This window comes from Pseudophryne corroboree, chromosome 1, assembly GCF_028390025.1.
Source record: "Pseudophryne corroboree isolate aPseCor3 chromosome 1, aPseCor3.hap2, whole genome shotgun sequence".
In the NCBI taxonomy this organism is placed as follows: Eukaryota; Metazoa; Chordata; class Amphibia; order Anura; family Myobatrachidae; genus Pseudophryne; species Pseudophryne corroboree.
Genome location: NC_086444.1, coordinates 629707488 through 629725799, shown reverse-complemented (window position 1 = coordinate 629725799; position 18312 = coordinate 629707488). Strand labels below are relative to the sequence as shown.

The 18312-nt window shown below is 47.5% G+C and overlaps 1 long non-coding RNA gene across 1 annotated transcript; it reads left to right on the top strand.

Moving 5' to 3' along the window:
* Positions 1 to 268: 268 nt before the first annotated feature.
* LOC134929105 (uncharacterized) lies at positions 269 to 1996 on the top strand. Its single transcript, XR_010178322.1, has 3 exons — positions 269 to 366; positions 442 to 654; positions 1269 to 1996. It is a non-coding gene; the product is annotated as an uncharacterized LOC134929105 (long non-coding RNA).
* The last annotated feature ends 16316 nt before the right edge of the window (positions 1997 to 18312 follow it).

The following is an 18312-nucleotide window of genomic DNA, read 5'->3' as shown; positions in this document are numbered from 1 at the left end:
TAAAAAGATTTTTGTATTTATTTACTTCTGAAAAACGGTGCAATTATTTCAACATTAAATTTGTGAAACATTTGCAAGTAGTCAATCTCTGCAATATCTGAGGCATAATTCTAAAATGTAACAGATTTATTGTGTGCAACATCATGTACATTTGGATATACACCACAAAATAATGAAGCTTGAAGCTCTTAATCAGAAATTATTTGTTTATCCAATACCTAATAGATGGTTACAGTACAATAAGGCTTTGCAGGGGTTTTTTTTACACAAAGCATGGTAATAATGTTTGGTACACTTTTTCAACAGTCCCACAGACCAGCCGGCCAGACAGGCCTCAGACAAGTCAGGATGAGGCTGGGATTGCAGGTAAGACTTCAGTGTAGTCACATATTCTGCAAACACATAGAAGTACAAAATATTAATGTTTATATTTTCACATAGGTTCTGCTTCTGGAAGCCGACCTCCTGTAAGGCGCCCATCACAGGGCTTGGGCCACTTACCCAGGAGGCCAAGTAAGACACGGCGTCTTGGCTCGGAATCTGCGGCTCCATCATCCCAACCCAGGCGACGACTTTCGGCAGTGTCACCCCAGCCACCACTGGCACTATTGGCGAGTTCGCAGAGTGATGAGCCCCGATCCCCTCAGTTATCTGGTGAGTAAAAACAGAAATTAAACACATAGGCAATAATATACACAGTACAGTTAATATGTTGTTAGTTGGTTTTGAGATTACATGTTTTCCAGAACCAGCAATGTGATGTTACGTCTTCAATTGCTAAAGGTGAAAAAAAAAATTTTAATAAGGTCTTAGTGGATGTTCTCGCCAACATCATTTTTAATAAATATCAGAATTGTTTTAAAATTTGGCCCACACACGTGCACATTTAAATAAAATAACAATAAAATTCCAAAAAAAAAACAGCATCCACAACATTATAGTGTTCACACATCTCCCCTGTCCAGTATGTAGATGGCTTACTTGCTCCGCTCCTCTGGACTATCCAGGTAAGTAGTCTATATCGTGGTCAGGGGAGGGAATCTAACAGTGTAATGCTGTGGAGGGGAGTTAGTTAGGTGAGGATTATGCAAATCTGTCTATGTGGCCGCCTGTGTTGGTATATATGTTTTTGAGCATAAAAAACATTATAAGTTTATGAAATCAACGCCAAAAAGTAAAAAAATGGAGTATTATGAATGTAGTAATGTGTAGAAGTAGCCTTGCAAAAAATTTACAAATAAACATTGCATGTTGGCCACCCCATACAGAGCCCAGCTTGATGGCCGACGTGGACCAGCAGGGACAAGACCAACAGGCAACCATCACACTGCAACTTACACCTGTTGACCCAAGCCAGCCAATACAGCTGCAGGATATCCCCCAAGCCTCCATCAGTCCACAACTGGCACAAGCTCCGCCCCCAAGCCAAATACCAGATGATTTTTGGGCCAGTTGGACAAGCCAACAGGCCCAAAGCAATGCCAGCCTGACCGCACATACACAACACCTTGCCAGTCTGCCCCATCATCTACCGCGTATTAGTCGCAACTCGGGCAGACTGATTGTACAAGTAGGGCGAATGGCAACCTCAATGGAGCAAATAAGGGCTGACAACAGCCAAATGCTTGCTCATTTATCGCGCATCATAGATGAGCAACAGCGCCATCAGCAGGCACTCGTTCAGCTCATTCAGCACAACCAAGTGGTGAATGAGTCGTTATCCAGGATTGTAGCCAGCCACACTGCAACCAACACTCAGCTGATTGCAAGCCTTAATAATTTGAGCAGCAATATTTCATTGATGGGAGCTCACCAAGTAACCTCCAGCTCGGGGACCACGACCCCTATCCAAACGCCAGTAACCTCCCCTGTTCGGCGTTCCTCCAGAGCACGTGCCAGTGAGCCAGCACAAAGCTCAGCACCCAGCACACACAAGCGGAAAAAATAACCCCAATGTGATTGGCAAAATAAAAATTTGTATTTGACAAACACACAACTTCCTGTGTCCGTCTCAAACATTGTCGAAGCTGCTCTGTATGTATGTATGTTTTTCATGGGTAATGACTGAAAATGTATTTTTAGCATAAACTAAGTACAATGGACACACCACTATAAACTACAAACAGTAAGTAACAAAACACACAATAGAAAGTAGTGCAAAGTGTTTAGTCAAGGATAATTACAGCCTACTAAAACTGACCTGAAAAATAGCGCAGGATCACTTCTTGCCGTACCTGCCTCCCTACATATGTACTCACACTGTCACCAGATGGGTCTAACTCCTCTGCTTGCCGACTGCTTTCTCCCTCATCATGTGCCAGATGTTGGGTTAAACACAGATTATGGAGAAAACAGCAGCAGAACACAATTCTAGTCACCTTTGAGGGACTATACAACAAAAGGCCAGCAGATTTATCCAGACACCGAAACCGTGACTTCAGCACACCAAAACATCTTTCTATCACATTCCGCGTAGCCTTATGTGCATGATTGTAACTGTGTTCAGCAGGAGAATCAGGTTGGGACAATAGAGTAAGGAGCCAAGAGTAGCAGCCGTAACCCCCATCACCTGAAAAACAGATATAGTCCACATTAGTACATATGTTAGATTATTCTTTCACCTAATCATAACTCGAGTTTGTGGATAAAAGACATACACACAAAACATTTTAAACATACCCAACAGCCAGCCATCAGGCATTTGTCCGTCCTCAAATTTATCGAAGAGCGATGACTGACTGAGGATGAAGGAGTCATGGCAGCCACCAGGGTAACCTGCAACAACACTCATAATTTTTAAGTTTGCATCACAGACCACCTGGACATTAGTTGATTGGGACAGATGTCTATTAGTATATATATATTGGCGGCCCTTAGGTGATCTCAGCTGAACGTGTGTGCAATCTATGGCCCCCAGCACATTGGGCATGCCAGCAAGCTCATAGAAAGCTACCCTGACAGCACTCCACTCCGACTCCTCGGTAGGGAAGCAGATTGAGGCATTAATGTGTGGCTCCAACACATCCAAAACCTGAGTGGACATTAAAGAAGCTAAGGTGAGTGTCATGTTAGGTATTCTCTACAATACTGTGTTGTTTGAACTTACAGAAGCAACACTTAGACATAACCGCCTATGTATTTTTAGACTCACCTGCATCAAATATCTGGAAAAGGTGGGCTGTGAGATACCAATGACGTCGCCTGCCACAGCCTGGAAGCTCCCAGTAGCCATAAAGTGTAACACAGCCAGGAGTTTGTGTAGGCCTGAGACAGAGCGAGAGCGTGCTGTCTCAGGGTCTATGCCCAGTTTGACAAGGTCATACAGGTGGAAAATGTTGTTTCTATTTAGGCGGAACATCTGTATGACCCTATCATCGGACAAGGCATTTAAGTTTAAACGCCCTCTAAAAAAACGAGGCTGGCGCAGCCTCCGCGGTACCTGGACAACCTGTTGACCATGTTCACTTACCTGGGCCTGATTCCTGGAAGCCTCATGGAGCAGTCTAAGGTATCCCACAGCAAACAAAAAATCATTGCCACACACCACAGCCGCCATTTCAGAGTGAGAGAAGTTCAAAATGTGCCGGGAACACTTTTATAGGGCCAAACATTCAGGTGTGAGTAATGGATAATTGAGTACACATGTAAACACGCTTTTCAAATGCTGGCGCGTTTTTTTTTTAGGAAAAAATTACGATTTGTAATTTTTCGCGGCCGCGAATGCATTTTCACGGCAGCAATTACAATTACGAATGGTTAGTAAATGACCGAGATTCATATCTAAACAGGCGTAATTTGACCGATGGTGTATTCATTCGGAATTTTTTACTTGGATTTGCAAAAAATTACGAATGCCCTCATCTCTGCCGTGATTAGTGTTTAGTAAATTACCGAGATGACACTTTGATGAAAAAACGGCATCTCGGTCAAAATCGGGAGCTTAGTAAATTTCCCCCACTGTCTTAGAAATTTGTTGAAAAATGAGGTGGGTATACCTGGGTGTACAGGTGGGTGTACAGGGAGGTGGCTTAGTGACTTCTCGGAAATGGTCCATTTTATATGGCCTGTTATAGGAGCATGTCATTGAAAGTGACATTGAACAGGCATGTCATTGAAAGTGGTTGCATACACAAACACTCAACCACTCACATTGGAATCTATAAAACAGAGAAGCTGTGCCTACCATAGGGCTTGTGCAAGCTACAGTATGATGGTGTGACTGACGGTGTCTCTAAAGATGCACCAATCTGTATTTCAGCGTGTACAGACACTGACAGTGGGCATCTCAGTCAGCTGTACACCAAGGAATGGCTTTATACATCAGCATAAAGTCACAGACTAGCAACTCCCAAAAGCCGCAGACACAATTGCGGCTGGGCAGGGCCATCTTAACAGCATTGTAGGCCCTGGGAAAAGCAATGCAATGGGACCCCTACCCACCCATTTACGGGAATTATAAAAATAAAGCACTTACACATCCTGTGGTCACGCGCCATCTCTACACATTTCCATACAGTGAAAGGTTGTCAGCACTCTGATTGGTGGATAACTCCAGTCATCCACTAATCAGCATGCTGACAGCTATTCACTGGCTGCAGGATGTAAGTTAAATAGAGACTGCTGCACTCTGATTGGTAGATAGCTCCATCCATCCATCCATCCATCCATCCATCCATCAATCAGCATGCTGACAACCATTCATTGTCTGCAGAATGGGAGGCAGGTAGAGAATGTTGCACTCTGGTGGATACCTCCATCCATCAATCAATTAGCATGCTGAAAGCCTTTAACTGTCTAGCTGCAGGCTGTAAGACAGTCAGAGAATGCTGCATGGCCGTTCTGATTGTGTGCAATTCACAATCAGAGCGGCCCGACAGCATTCTCTACCTGCGTTCGAAGACCCCTAGAATCGTGGGGGCCCTGGGCAGTTGCCAGTGTGACTACACATGAAGATGGCCCTGCGACTGCATCCGATTTAGAATCAGGTCCATAATCTCCTGCCTTGTCTACTGAAACCTTTAATCTGACATTTCCCTCACCCATCAATCACCAATTCAATCCATTTTATACAGTTATCTTTGTGCTCTCATTTCTCCACATCTACAGTACCACTTACTAAATGCCTGCACTGGACCAGTGTGTCTTCTAATTCAAGTTCACACACTAACCTGAAAAGCCCTCAACAACACCACCCATACAGCTTCATACAACGCACTTCCTACAACTCAGATCTCATCTGAAAGCAGGGATGGACTGGGATTCTAAAACAGCTCTGACATATTACTCTGCACACGCACCACATGCCTGCATGCATGACAAGGGGGCATGGTCATGGCTTTTGGTGTGTGCCACAAGTCACAGTGGGCCTGGCTTCATTGCACCCCCCCACCCCCCAGCCCTCATCTCTCTGTATGCTGGACAGCCTTGCAGAGTGCTTGGAAGCGGAGATGCTTGGTAAGCCCCTATCTCTGTGTGCCGGGCAGCCAAGCAGAATGCTGGGAGCTTGAGCCAGCACTGGTCTCTCGGTGTGGCCAGACTGGCCAATTTTCTAGCCTTTTCTCTAGCACTTTATTGACAGCCTTCACCTATTCAGTGGCCATTTAGCCTGGAATTACTCTCGCTCAGGTATGTCTAAGTGGTTAAGAGAGGTATTACAGGTGTTGGGTGACTATGTGATGGACCTTTCCCCTGAAATGTTGCTCCCTGTACCTTGTCCTGCAGTACCGTGTTCAGAGAGATAGGATAGTTTGATACGAAACAGGAGTGAGTCATCAATTCCAACAGGATGTCTTTTATTGAGCTGCAATGAACTCTGGATTGAAGATGATGATTAAATGGATAATTACATTTGGATAATCACAAAAATTAAGAATTTGGGGTGTAAAAGATAAACAAAGAGAAGACAGTGGGCTACAGTTCACACCACAAAGGAGCATTCAATATGCAAAAGACAATTAACTGGAACCACATAAGAATGGCAGAATATCATTAGAATCACAGATGAACATATTAATTAGAATAACAAATACTGGCAGGGAATAATTGGAATCATATAATGTGTTGATGAAGAGAGTGATGAAAAATACAATTAGCAATAATCACTAACTTTCTATTTTTCCCTAGCCAAGGTCTTTCAATCTTCACAAGAAATTAATGTTGGTGCTCAGGTAGAAGTCTGCTGTGACACAGTATGTCAATGGGTAATTGGCACATAAATGAAAGCGGTAATCCTGGATGTTTTCAGAGTCAATTGTTCACGGTCCTATGAAAAGAGGATGTAACAAGCAAAGGGATGGTAGTGTCTATTAACAGATAATTTACTTAGCGATGAGGAGCTTTTCAATGCAGCAAACTCTGTCTCTTTTCCTGCTTACAGGGCTGTACACAAGCTTGTCACAAACTCAGTTTCCTAAAATAAATGTCTGTACTTGCGCTGATACCACAATTCGGTTCATGTAATCTCATAGTCTCAATGTGGTAGAGAAGATGGTTGTCTCAATAAATTCCTTGCAGTGCTTAGCTGGAGAAATTATGGCATCACAGTCAGTGGTGCCGAGAGGCAGGGGGAGAGGGTACAAATTATCCGGCTGCTGGAGGGGCCCCGGGTTGCTAACCTCCTCTCCCTGGATGCCTGTACTGTGGCGTCATCTTCCTGAAGATATCTTCCGGAAGATGGTGCTGCACATAGAAAGCAAAGACTCTGGCACCTCTTTTCTCTCTAGTGGCAGACGCCATCTTTCCAAATATCACTGGGAAGATGGCGCTGGCTGGGGAGGAGGGACCAACTTTCAGATCAAGAAAGGTAGGAAGCGGGTGCCCTCCCCCTATGTTAAAACGGTGCCCCCCTTGTAAGCGGCCCTGCATTTATTTTATTATTCACAAATTTTAAAATGTGGCTTAAGTGGACATAACTACACCCACTTAATAAGCCATGCCCCCAAGCCTTTACCGGCGCCCGGCATGTCTCTCAACGGCCCTGATTGCAGTGTCTAACTTAAGCAATGTGGCGTTATGCTATCCACGCCCTTTACTTTCAAAGTTATGGATAGGGGTCCTTTAACCTGGTTATCAAACTTGCCCAGGGCTCTTGTTGTTTGTATACTTTTCTACTCACTCAGACCCTCTTAAGTGGAGGTGTTTAATTGCCTAGCAAGTCCTTAAGGGCTCCTTCTTGTCCCAAAATGGCCATGGTGTCTGTGCCTCTCCTCAGGCCTGGCAGTGTCCGGTCTCTGGTTGCTGCGTTTCAACACACGCTCACCCGCCACTTGTCTCTCCGGCATAACCCCACAGCTCAACTCTGCAGCGCTACTCTCACTGCCCAGTGTCCCGTGGGTGACACTTAATCTCTCAGCTCCTGCTCAGCTCCGCATGTGGCAAGCGCTCTCACACCTCCTCTCTCACTCTGCACTGCTCCAACTTCTTCCCATAAGGCTCTCTTCTCTCAATTTGCCCATGTCCAATCAGCGATCTGCATCTAAACCATGTGATCAGACCAGGGTCTCGGCTTTAACTCCTACTGTGCCGCGCTCTCCCAGTGCTGCTGCAGACCTGTGAGTCAGGTCTTAAAGGGGCCCGCACATACTTGTCAGGGTACCATAGAGACAGGTTCCACTCTTCGCCGATTACTTCCTCACTCAGCAATTGTGGTGCTTATTGTTACTTGTGCTCTGTTTTGCTTACTGTAATGTAATGTTCTGTGTACCCTGTACTCTCCTACTGTTGCCACATGTAAGGCACTATGAACCACTTGTGGCACCTTATACATTTTTTTATTATTATTATTATTAATAATAATAATAATAATAATAATAATAGTATCATGCCATCTGCCCTTCTGATATTTCCCAGAATCACCAGATGGCCAGTCGAGTCCTGTCTGAAAGTACTTTCTCACTCTCTTAGATCTATTGTACCTATTGAATTGCCTTGTCTCTGGTAATATCCTCTCTCTCCCATATACAAGGCTTTATGGAAGTCCATAAACATGCTCGATCAGACACTCCCACACCCATCAAATCTGAAATAATTCTCTGAATGACCATCTCTTTATTCACGCTTCACCTACTCCCACCTATATGACCCACACTAATGCACGCTGTCCTAATGTCCAGTCATACTTGCTGTATCCTCTTCCAATTAGAATGTAAGCCTTCCTATGAGCAGGGACCTCCCCATCGTTTGCTTTCATGTCTTCATTTATTTAGCCTACTTTATACTGTATGTTCCTGTTTTATACTGTATATGTACTGTTATTCCCTACTGTCCAACTCTGTGGAACATTGTGATGCCTTACAAATTAATGATGATGATTATAACAATATTGGTGAAAGAGAATCAGCGCTTCATAAACAATAGGCCTGAATTAGACAACTCTAGTTCCAAGTGAATTTACATAAATTCTGCTTCCATACACAAACTGACTGCCTTCTCTGTGTGTAATATGTTGATAATATGGTATAAATAATCCAAAATGTTTTAATTATTTTTGGGAAATTTGTAGTATATTGGACCCTGATATATATTACTGTATGAAAGTCCAACATTTATGGTCCTACAGTGGAGTGCAAATTAGTTGGGACAAGCACGTTTTTCCCGGAATGTGAAATAAAAACAGATATAAACTAAAAATACTGCATGTGTTTGCTAAAATTTGGGTAAAATAGGTTGTAAAATGACTTTATGGAGTTATTAGGGACACATTTAGCTCTACATTTTTAGTCTTTTGTGAGATTTTGTGGTGGAAACATTGGGTCAGTCAATACTTGTGAATTTAGGTGATCCACATTTGAAGGTTCACTCATGAAGATTCCAAGAGAGCTCAGGTAATCACTGTGCACCAGCATACGACGAAAACTGTCAGCCAGATAGCTGATGCAGTTGGCATTGGAAAATCAAGTGTTTCAAGAATAATTTCCTTAATGAAGGAAACCGGTTCCATGTAACTCAAACTAAAAAGCCCATTGTGGATGAAAACGAAAGACTACATCACAGGATGACAAGATTTTAATCAGAAATAGTGTTATAAACCCTGGGAAGACCAGTGTTGATCTTCAGATAGACCTTTTATTGGCTGGTGTTAATGTAGACAGCTCGACTATATGCCGCAGGCAAAAGTAATGTTTTGGAGATCTTTCACATCAAAAGGAGTTGGTAATCTAAAACCAATCGAAGGAATGATGAACAGCGTCAAATATGCAGAATTTTTTTAAGGATTTCTCATTCCTACACTAGCAAGCCAGTTCCCAAACGAAGATGGTATTTTTCAACAAGATCTTGCCTCATGCCACACTTCAAAGATAATGGAAAAATTCTCCCAAGACCACAATATTTCATATTTTAGGATGACTGGGAAACTCATCAGACCTAAACCCGATTAAGATCTGTACTACCAAAAAGATGCTGATTTGCTGAAGTGAGGGGTGTAGTATGGCTGACCGGTGGTCAGGAGACCGCCGGTCAGCTTACCGACGCCGGGATCCCGGCAGCATACCGACGCCGGGATCCCGACGGGGAGGGGCGAGTGCAGCAAGCCCCTTGCGCCCTTGCGGGCTCGGTGGCGACCTACGGTCGCCACGGATTCTATTCCCACTCTATGGGTGTCGTGGACACCCACGAGTGGAAATAGTCCCTGTTGGTCAGCATGCCGACCATTGAGATAGTGAGGGGTCGGGATGCTGGAGGAGGTCATGTGACCGTCGGTCTCCCGACCGCCGGTCACATGAATACCACCCGAAGTGAGGTGTGGTTTCACGAGCAAGAATTTAACAATATGTGTGAAAAACTAGTTTTATCCATGCCACACCGAGTGAACAGTGTAACAGACGCTAAGGGTGGACACATAACATACTAAAATAAAGGTAAAAGTGTAGTATTTCATATTTAATCAATAAATAAACTGATTATATTGAAAATTTTGCTTGTCCAAACTAATTTGCACACCACTTGTATTTGTCAAATAATATTTGCATTAAATTCCCAGAAAACAGACCTTTTTAGGGTATACCCGCAAATGTTAATTTAGTACCCCAAAATCTGGGGTACCACTGTTTATTGATAAGCTGAAGTTGAGACAAGAGGGCAGCCCTATCAATCAAACAGGACTGCTGTGAAATGTATGTGACCCTTCTAGCTGGACAGACTCAGAAAGTGCTGGAAGGGTGGGAAAGACTGTCCTGGAGCCCTAGTAACATTCCACAATGCAGGTATTCATTCCCTCTGTTGGGAACTGATGATGTTGGGCAGAATTCCAGTGGAGACACCCTGTGCCACTGTGACCTGGACCAATCAGCAGGAATCTTGGAGAGAGAGGTGGAGCTACAGAGAGTAGGAGAACGGCTGCAGGGGGGCTGGAGGGGTCTAGGGAGAGAGTTTGAGCCCAGCAGGTAAGCAGTGAGGAGTATGGCAGCCCAGAGTCCTGGCATGGGCAGGACAGCATTGTGAGGAGACCAATAACAGAATCAGACCAGCGGGCAGAGCAGAGAGTGACGTTGCTGGAAGCGGAGGCAGAGCAGGGCATGAAGAGATGGTGGTGTGTGAGTCTGGGGGATGAAGTCTGACAGATCTTGCTGAAGAGCCTGGGTATTGAGACCAGCCAGGGGATAGTCGTGAAGTGCTGTCAGCCACAACCGTTTGTCTCAAGGTCCGCTGCCGAACAGCCCCTCTTTCCATAAACTACTGGTTCCGCTGTCCAAGGGAGCCATGTCTGGAGGAGCAAGTCACTGCCTGCCAGCTGAGAAAGGAGAGGCTGACCCTGACTCCAGCTCCCTAGAGCGTATTTGATCCTGTTCACTGTAAGATCCTTTAAAGTGCAGATTCCTCTTATAAAGACATATGGCAAAATACTCCCATGTTTTCCACCTTATTGGTATCTCAAAGGAAAGAAAGGAACATAGTGCAGTACTGCCATAAACAAAGTACGAAGATTTATTAAACAGAACACTCACAATAAATAAAACAAATAAGAGCATGTAGACCACATTTGTGGTAGGGGTTTCAAGCACTCTAATCACCAGCCATTCAGTTACCCTCGAAAGATGGAAGATGGGCCGACAGGGGTCCAGAGCTCCGGAACTCATACAATCCCACAGGTACTTCACAGGCCAGGATAGATCTTATCCAGGGCCGGTTCTACACCTTGTGGCGCCCAGTGCGAAAGTTTCCACTGGCGCGCCCCCCCCCCCCCATCGCGGCAAAACAGTTGTGGCGCGACAAAAAAATGGGGGTGGCTCCATAGGGGAGGAGCATGGCCACAGTTATGCTCCCAGCAGCTGTGCCCCCAGATTTGCCCCAAGTAGTTGTGCCCCCCCCAGTAGATATACCCCCTGTAGCTGTGCCCCCAGTAGATATGCACCCTGTAGCTGTGCCCCCAGTAGATATGCCCCCTGTAGCTGTGCACCCTGTAGATATGCCCCCTGTAGCTATGCTCCCTGTAGCTGTGCCCCCAGTAGATTTGCCCCAGTAGTTGTGCCTCCTAGAGCTATGCCCCCAGTAGATTTGCCCCCAGTAGTTGTGCCCCGTTGCTGTGCCCCCAGTAGTTGTGCCCCCTGTTGCTTTGCCCCAGTAGTTGTGCCCCCTGTTGTTTTGCCCCCAGTAGTTGTGCCCCCTGTTGCTTTGCCCCCAGTAGTTGTGCCCCATTTCTTTGCCCCCAGTAGTTGTGCCCCCTCTTTCTTTGCCCCAGTAGTTGTGCCCCCTGTTGCTTTGCCCCCAGTAGTTGTGCCCCATTTCTTTGCCCCCAGTAGTTGTGCCCCCTCTTTCTTTGCCCCCAGTAGTTGTGCCCCGTTTCTTTGCCCCCAGTAGTTGTGCCCCCAGTAGTTGTGCCCCCTCTTTCTTTGCCCCCAGTAGTTGTGCCCCCTCTTTCTTTGCCCCCAGTAGTTGTGCCCCCTGTCGCCTCTTGCAAACACACACACACAAAAACAAAAAAAACAATACTTACCACTGCCCCGCTCCTGCTTCCCGACCGCTGCTCTGCTGCTGCTGCTCCGTCTCTGGCCACCGGCTCCTCTCTATGGGAGAGACGTCATGATGTCTCTCCCATAGCAGCGCCGCACAGACACTAGAGGTCAATACTGTCCTCTAGTGTCTGTCCCTGGAGCCGGCTGCAGTGGACGCCCACACAGCCCATGGCATCTGCTGCAGTCGTGGAGAGGGGAGTGGGGTGCGGGTAGGCGGCGGTGCCTGCGGGGTGACTGCAGCCGCGCCCCCAGGCCGCAGCGCCCTGGGCGAAGGCACTGCTTGCCCGCACCAAGAACCGCTCCTGATCTTATTGAATATCAAATGCATTACATTATTTATGTGAAGGGATAACAAAGTGTTATGTGAATACTTCAGGCTTGGAGGAATCCTGGGATATTGAGCACCAGAGGAGTTTAGCTCTTACCCGGTTCTACTGAACCAGTGCAGTGTGGTACTTTGCAGTAACAACGTTGTATTTTTTTTTTTATTACTTGAAAACGGCTGATTTCTGTCATCTTTCTAGCATAATTTGTCTAATACTGGTGTCTACTGATATCCTGATTGCTCTCTGATATCCTGATTGCTCCTCTGTTATTACCTTTTTGTGGAATTGTCTATTTTACTTTGGAACAAAATCCAGATTAGTTTCACAAATAAATGTTTTACTTGACGTTCTGGCCATTCATTGTGTCAGTGAGAAAAATAGTTTGGCTTGTCACTTTGACAAGGCGTGTGAATCCAGTATTGTGCACTCACAATACTGAAATCACACCTTGAACCTGGTTCCTTGTAAGTGCCCACACTTTGGTAACAGTAGGCATGCCCTGATTGGTGGGGGTCAAGGGCCGTAGCTATCATAGGTGCAGGGAGTGTGGCTGCTATGGGTCCCAGAGCTGAGAGGTGCCCACCTTCCCTGTCACAGTTACATGTGTTATATACAAGGATGAGGTGCAGCTGCTATGAGGCCAAGAGCAGACAGGGGCCCACATTTCCTGTCATATATGTTATATACATTTTTCACCACTGGACCTATTATTTGTAATGTAGCATAGAATGAACTGGAGGACATTATAATGCTACATAATATAAACTGGGCACTGTTATGTGGTACAATATGAAGTGAAGGTATTGCAATGTGGTATAATATGAACTGGGGCACTGTAATGTGACATAATATCGGGTGTAGTAGGGTATGCCGACCGCCGGCATACCGACAGCTGGGCGAGTGCAAATGAGCCCCTTGCGGGCACGGTGGCGCGCTGTGCGCGCCATTCTATCTATTCTCCCTCCAGGGGGGTCGTGGACACCCAAGAGGTAGAAAAGCTGTCGGTATGCCGGCTGTCGGGATTCCTGCGCCGGTATACTGTGCACCGGGATCCCGACAGCCGGCAAACTGAAGACCACCCCATAATATCATATGAACTGGGGGCCCTGTATGTCATAATGTGAATTGGGGGTACTGTGTTGCATAATGTGATTTGACAGCCCTACAATATCACATAACATGATCTATTGCACTACTAGGGTTCATAAAACAAAAACTAGGGCACTACTATGGCACATAACAATAAAGGAAGACAGTACTGTGGTTCAGAAAATAAACTAGAGCACTATTATGGGACATAAAATGAACAATTGCTATGGAGAGGTGTCTCTCTGGAAGCATTGGGACATGGACCCCTTCAAAATGTTGCTACGCCTCTGGTTGGGGGTGTTACATTAAGTGCCCCCAGAATGTTGTTAGGATCCGCAGGTAGCGGATCAGTTTGCTGGCAGATCCCGGTTATTTGTTGCCATGGGTTACAGCTTCAAACATGGTTCCGTTTTCATACAGCTTAGCTGGTCTTTCATTGCCTCCCTGTGTGTTCCCATCATGTGTTCATTAATACCCCTTTTCCACTACCTTTAAAAAACACAGGCAAATGCGCGGGGGCGCTCATTTAACCATGTTTTTTCCTAGTGGAAACGCCCCCCCTGGCAAATTCCCGGATCAAGTGATCCGGGAATCCTACCCGGGTATCTTGCCGGGTTGAACACGTGTTCAACCCAGTAAGCTGTGTAGTGTGAACGTAAGCCGCGTCGAGGCGACACGACTCCCGTTCACAGTGAATGGAAGGGCGGCGCTGGGAGATCATGTGATCTCCCAGCGCCGCCCCTGCCGCGTCACTAGCAGCGTCACCAACCCGGCAATATGCCGGGTTGGTGAGCGCTGTGGGAAAGGGGGCTGTAGCATGGGTCGCAGCCGTGTCAGGCTCCCGGCTGCGACCCGTGCTACAGGTGGAAAAGGGGTATAAGTAATTAGCTGTCTGTCTACAGAGCAGGTACACACATGCCTTTGATTTAGAATTACTCAGTCTCTCCAGGAGCTGTCTGATTGGGCCCTGCCTTCTTTAAGTTACTGCCAGCCCTGTACTCAGTGCCGATTATACTGTCTCCAAACACAGACTTTCCAGAGGCTTCTCAGCTTGCAAGTTTCAATTAGACTATTGCTGAATCCTTCCAGTAGTCAGCTCTGCTGGAGTGCCACCTTTTTCATCTGAAGGTTGGTGAAACCATTGACTTTACCCAGAGGCGTAAGTTCATACCAGATGACCGGAGGCGAAATGCATGGTGTTGCTATTTGCATTGTTTATCTAAGCCATACTCTCCACTCCCATATGCTGCAGCAGCAACGGGCCCATTTATCATTGTATATTTGCGGCTATAGCCCCAAAAATTCGGGGGTAAACTGCAAATATTAAGTATCCCCCAAATGTAAGAAGGAGGGACCGCAGCAGGTATTGTAGATACCTGCTGCAATCGCTCCATTCCCGCTGGCAGCCACATCCCCAATAGGTTTCTATGGAGGATGAGATGCTGCCTGATTTATCAATATCTGGAATGCGCTGCATTCCCAAAATAGGCCCCCGCGGCTACTGCCATCTGAAAATGGAGGTAGCCCATTGTAGCTTATGGGCTACACATCGCACTTGTGGCCGGGCAGAGGGTTCCCCCGGAACACTCCCCGGAAGTGGCCACTGTGCAGTGTGATCTTAGCTGACCGCGCATGCGCAGAAGCCACGGCAGCCATCACAGTACATCATAGGGACAGGTTCCTTTTGCGTGTGCAGAATAATACATTCGGGTGATAGGATCGCATATTGCAATGTGATCCTAGGCGATAAGATCCCGCCCAGATCGCACTGAATATGCAATTCATGATTAATGACCTCTAAGTCACTGTATAAGGCATACCTCCCAACATTGAAGTAGACGAAGGAGGGACATCTTGGCGCGCGTAGCGCGCCCGCAACCGAAAAGGGACGTGGCCTGTGTAGAAGGGGTGTGGCTTCACGGGAGGTCCCGCGATCGCGAGCCATGCCCCCGTTTTCGTCACTGAGGGGGCATGGCCAGCGCTCTGTGAGCTGCTGGCATGCCCCCTCTCCCTCTAACTCACTGGAATAGACGCTGTGCGCACGCGCACAGCGTCTATTCACCGCAGCTCTGCTCTCAACTGAGCAGAGCAGTGAGTGATCAGGAGCCTCCCAACTGCCCCCACCCGCCGCGGGACACTGCGGCCCGCGGGAGGGATAGCGGGACAGACCCCAGAAAACGGGACTGTCCCGCGAAAATCGGGACAGTTGGGAGGTATGTATAAGGCCCAGGGACAGGTCCTACTCTGCACTCCTATATGCTGCAGCGCTGGATCAAAGTATAAGGAGCAAGTCATATACTTTATATTGAATCAGTGCTGCAGCATACAGGGTGCAGTGTATGACCTGTCAGCAGCAGCAGCAGCAGCACAAATATGTAGTTCCGATGCGGGATTAGGTGAAAACCGGACCAGACCAAATTCCGGAATGCCGGACCGGATCAGCTCCCTGCAGCGACCTCTGCCGCTAAGGAGCTGTGAAAGCGCGTCCCCGTCCGGGGGGGCGGGTCCGCGGACGGGCTGTCAGTGGCGAGGGAGAAATCACTGCAGGCTCCCGCACGAAGCTGCTGCACTGCTAGGAGGCTGTCAGCCCTGCACAGTGGCGCTGTCTGTGCGCTGCTGTCACACAGGGGAACCGCTGTACAGGGCTGACAGCCTCCCACATACCCCGCTGGTACTACACTCGAGCAGAGGGATGGAGGGGGGAGAACGGGCATAGCTGCTGGTGCTGCAGCTCATCTATTTCACACACTGGCTGCATAGGGAGGTTTTTTTTCTTTTTTAGAGCAGTATAAATATATAAATAAATAAATAATAATAAATGACCACTTGCCCATTGTTTTTGTTGGGAGGGTAGGGGGTGTGACCACGCCGCCTTTATAAAAAAATATAATTAAAACTAATATTTATGAGCAGCGCCACATGCAGTGGTGCCAAGAGGCGGGTAATCAGGTATTAATTACCCAGTCCCAGGCTGCTGGAGGGGCCCGACAGGGGAGTCCACATCCCCCTTCCCAAATATACTTACGCTTGGCGGTACTGGGCAGCGTCCTGTAGTGCACATGCGTCATGTTCCCAGATGTCACTGGGCAGATGGCGCCGTCGGCCGAAGAGGAGGGACCTGCTTCCGATTAAGCAACCTGGCCCCTTTGAATAAATTGCACACAATTAATACTTTAATTAATCATATCTTTCAGAGGTGTAGATACGCACCCGAATTAGGCCACACCGCATTACATTACTGGGGCTCAGCATGGCTTTCCACGCCCCTGTGGGGTGGGGCGCCGTTATATCCATTCCGGTTGGTAGAATTGGGTGCAGAACACCCAGACAAACTTATATGCTATGGGTGCCGAAATAGGACATCCTTAGATATCAGTACCAGGTCCCGGAATGGGGGGCAGACCATCTTAGATACCTGTTCCGGGTTCCGGAACAGGATGCATACCACCTTAAATAGCTGTTTCATGTGCCGGAATTGTGTGCAGGACACCCAGACAACCTTAGATAGCTGTTCAGGGAGCCGGAATAGGGCGCGGACCACCTTAGATACCTGTTCCGGGTCCCGGAACAGGGCTCAAACCATCTTAGACAACCGTTCCGGATGCCAGAACAGGAGGCAGACCACCTTAGATAGCTGTTTCAGGTACCGGAATGGTGTGCGAGACACCCAGACAAACTTAGATAGCTGTTCAGGGTGCCGGAATAGGGCGCAGACCACCTTAGATACCTGTTCCGGGTGCCGAAACAGGGCTCAAACCATCATAGACAACCGTTCCGGGTGCCGGAACAGGATGCAGACCACCTTAGATAGCTGTTTCATGTGCCGGAATGGTGTGCAGGACACCCAGACAAACTTAGATAGCTGTTCAGAGTGCCGGAATAGGGCGCAGACCACCTCAGATACCTGTTCCGGTTGCCGAAACAGGGCTCAAACCATCTTAGACAACCGGTCCGGGTGCCGGAACAGGAGGCAGACCACCTTAAATAGCTGTTTCATGTGCCGGAATTGTGTGCAGGACACCCAGACAACCTTAGATAGCTGTTCAGGGAGCCGGAATAGGGCGCGGACCACCTTAGATACCTGTTCCGGGTGCCGGAACAGGGCTCAAACCATCTTAGACAACCGGTCCGGATGCCGGAACAGGAGGCAGACCACCTTAGATAGCTGTTTCAGGTACCGGAATGGTGTGCGAGACACCCAGACAAACTTAGATAGCTGTTCAGGGTGCCGGAATAGGGCGCAGACCACCTTAGATACCTGTTCCGGGTGCCGAAACAGGGCTCAAACCATCATAGACAACCGTTCCGGGTGCCGGAACAGGATGCAGACCACCTTAGATAGCTGTTTCAGGTGCTGGAATGGTGTACAGAACACCAAGACAACTTAGATAGCTGTTCAGGGTGCCGGAATAGGGCGCAGAACACCTTAGATACCAGTTCCGGGTGCCGGAACAGGGCTCAAACCATCTTAGACAACCGGTCCGGGTGCCGGAACAGGAGGCAGACCATTTTAGATAGCTGTTTCATGTGTCGGAATGGTGTGCAGGACACCAAGACAACCTTAGATAGCTGTTCCGGTTGCCGGAATAGGGCGCAGACCACCTTAGATACCTGTTCCGGGTGCCGGAATAGGGCTCAAACCATCTTAGACAACCGGTCCGGGTGCCGGAACAGGATGCAGACCATCTTAGATAGCGGTTTCATGTGCCGGAATGGTGTACAGAACACCCAGACAACCTTAGATAGCTGTTCCGGTTGCCGGAATAGGGCGCAGACCACCTTAGATACCTGTTCCGGGTGCCGGAACAGGGCTCAAACAATCTTAGACAACCGGTCCGGGTGCCGGAACAGGAGGCAGACCATTTTAGATAGCTGTTTCATGTGTCGGAATGGTGTGCAGGACACCAAGACAACCTTAGATAGCTGTTCCGGTTGCCGGAATAGGG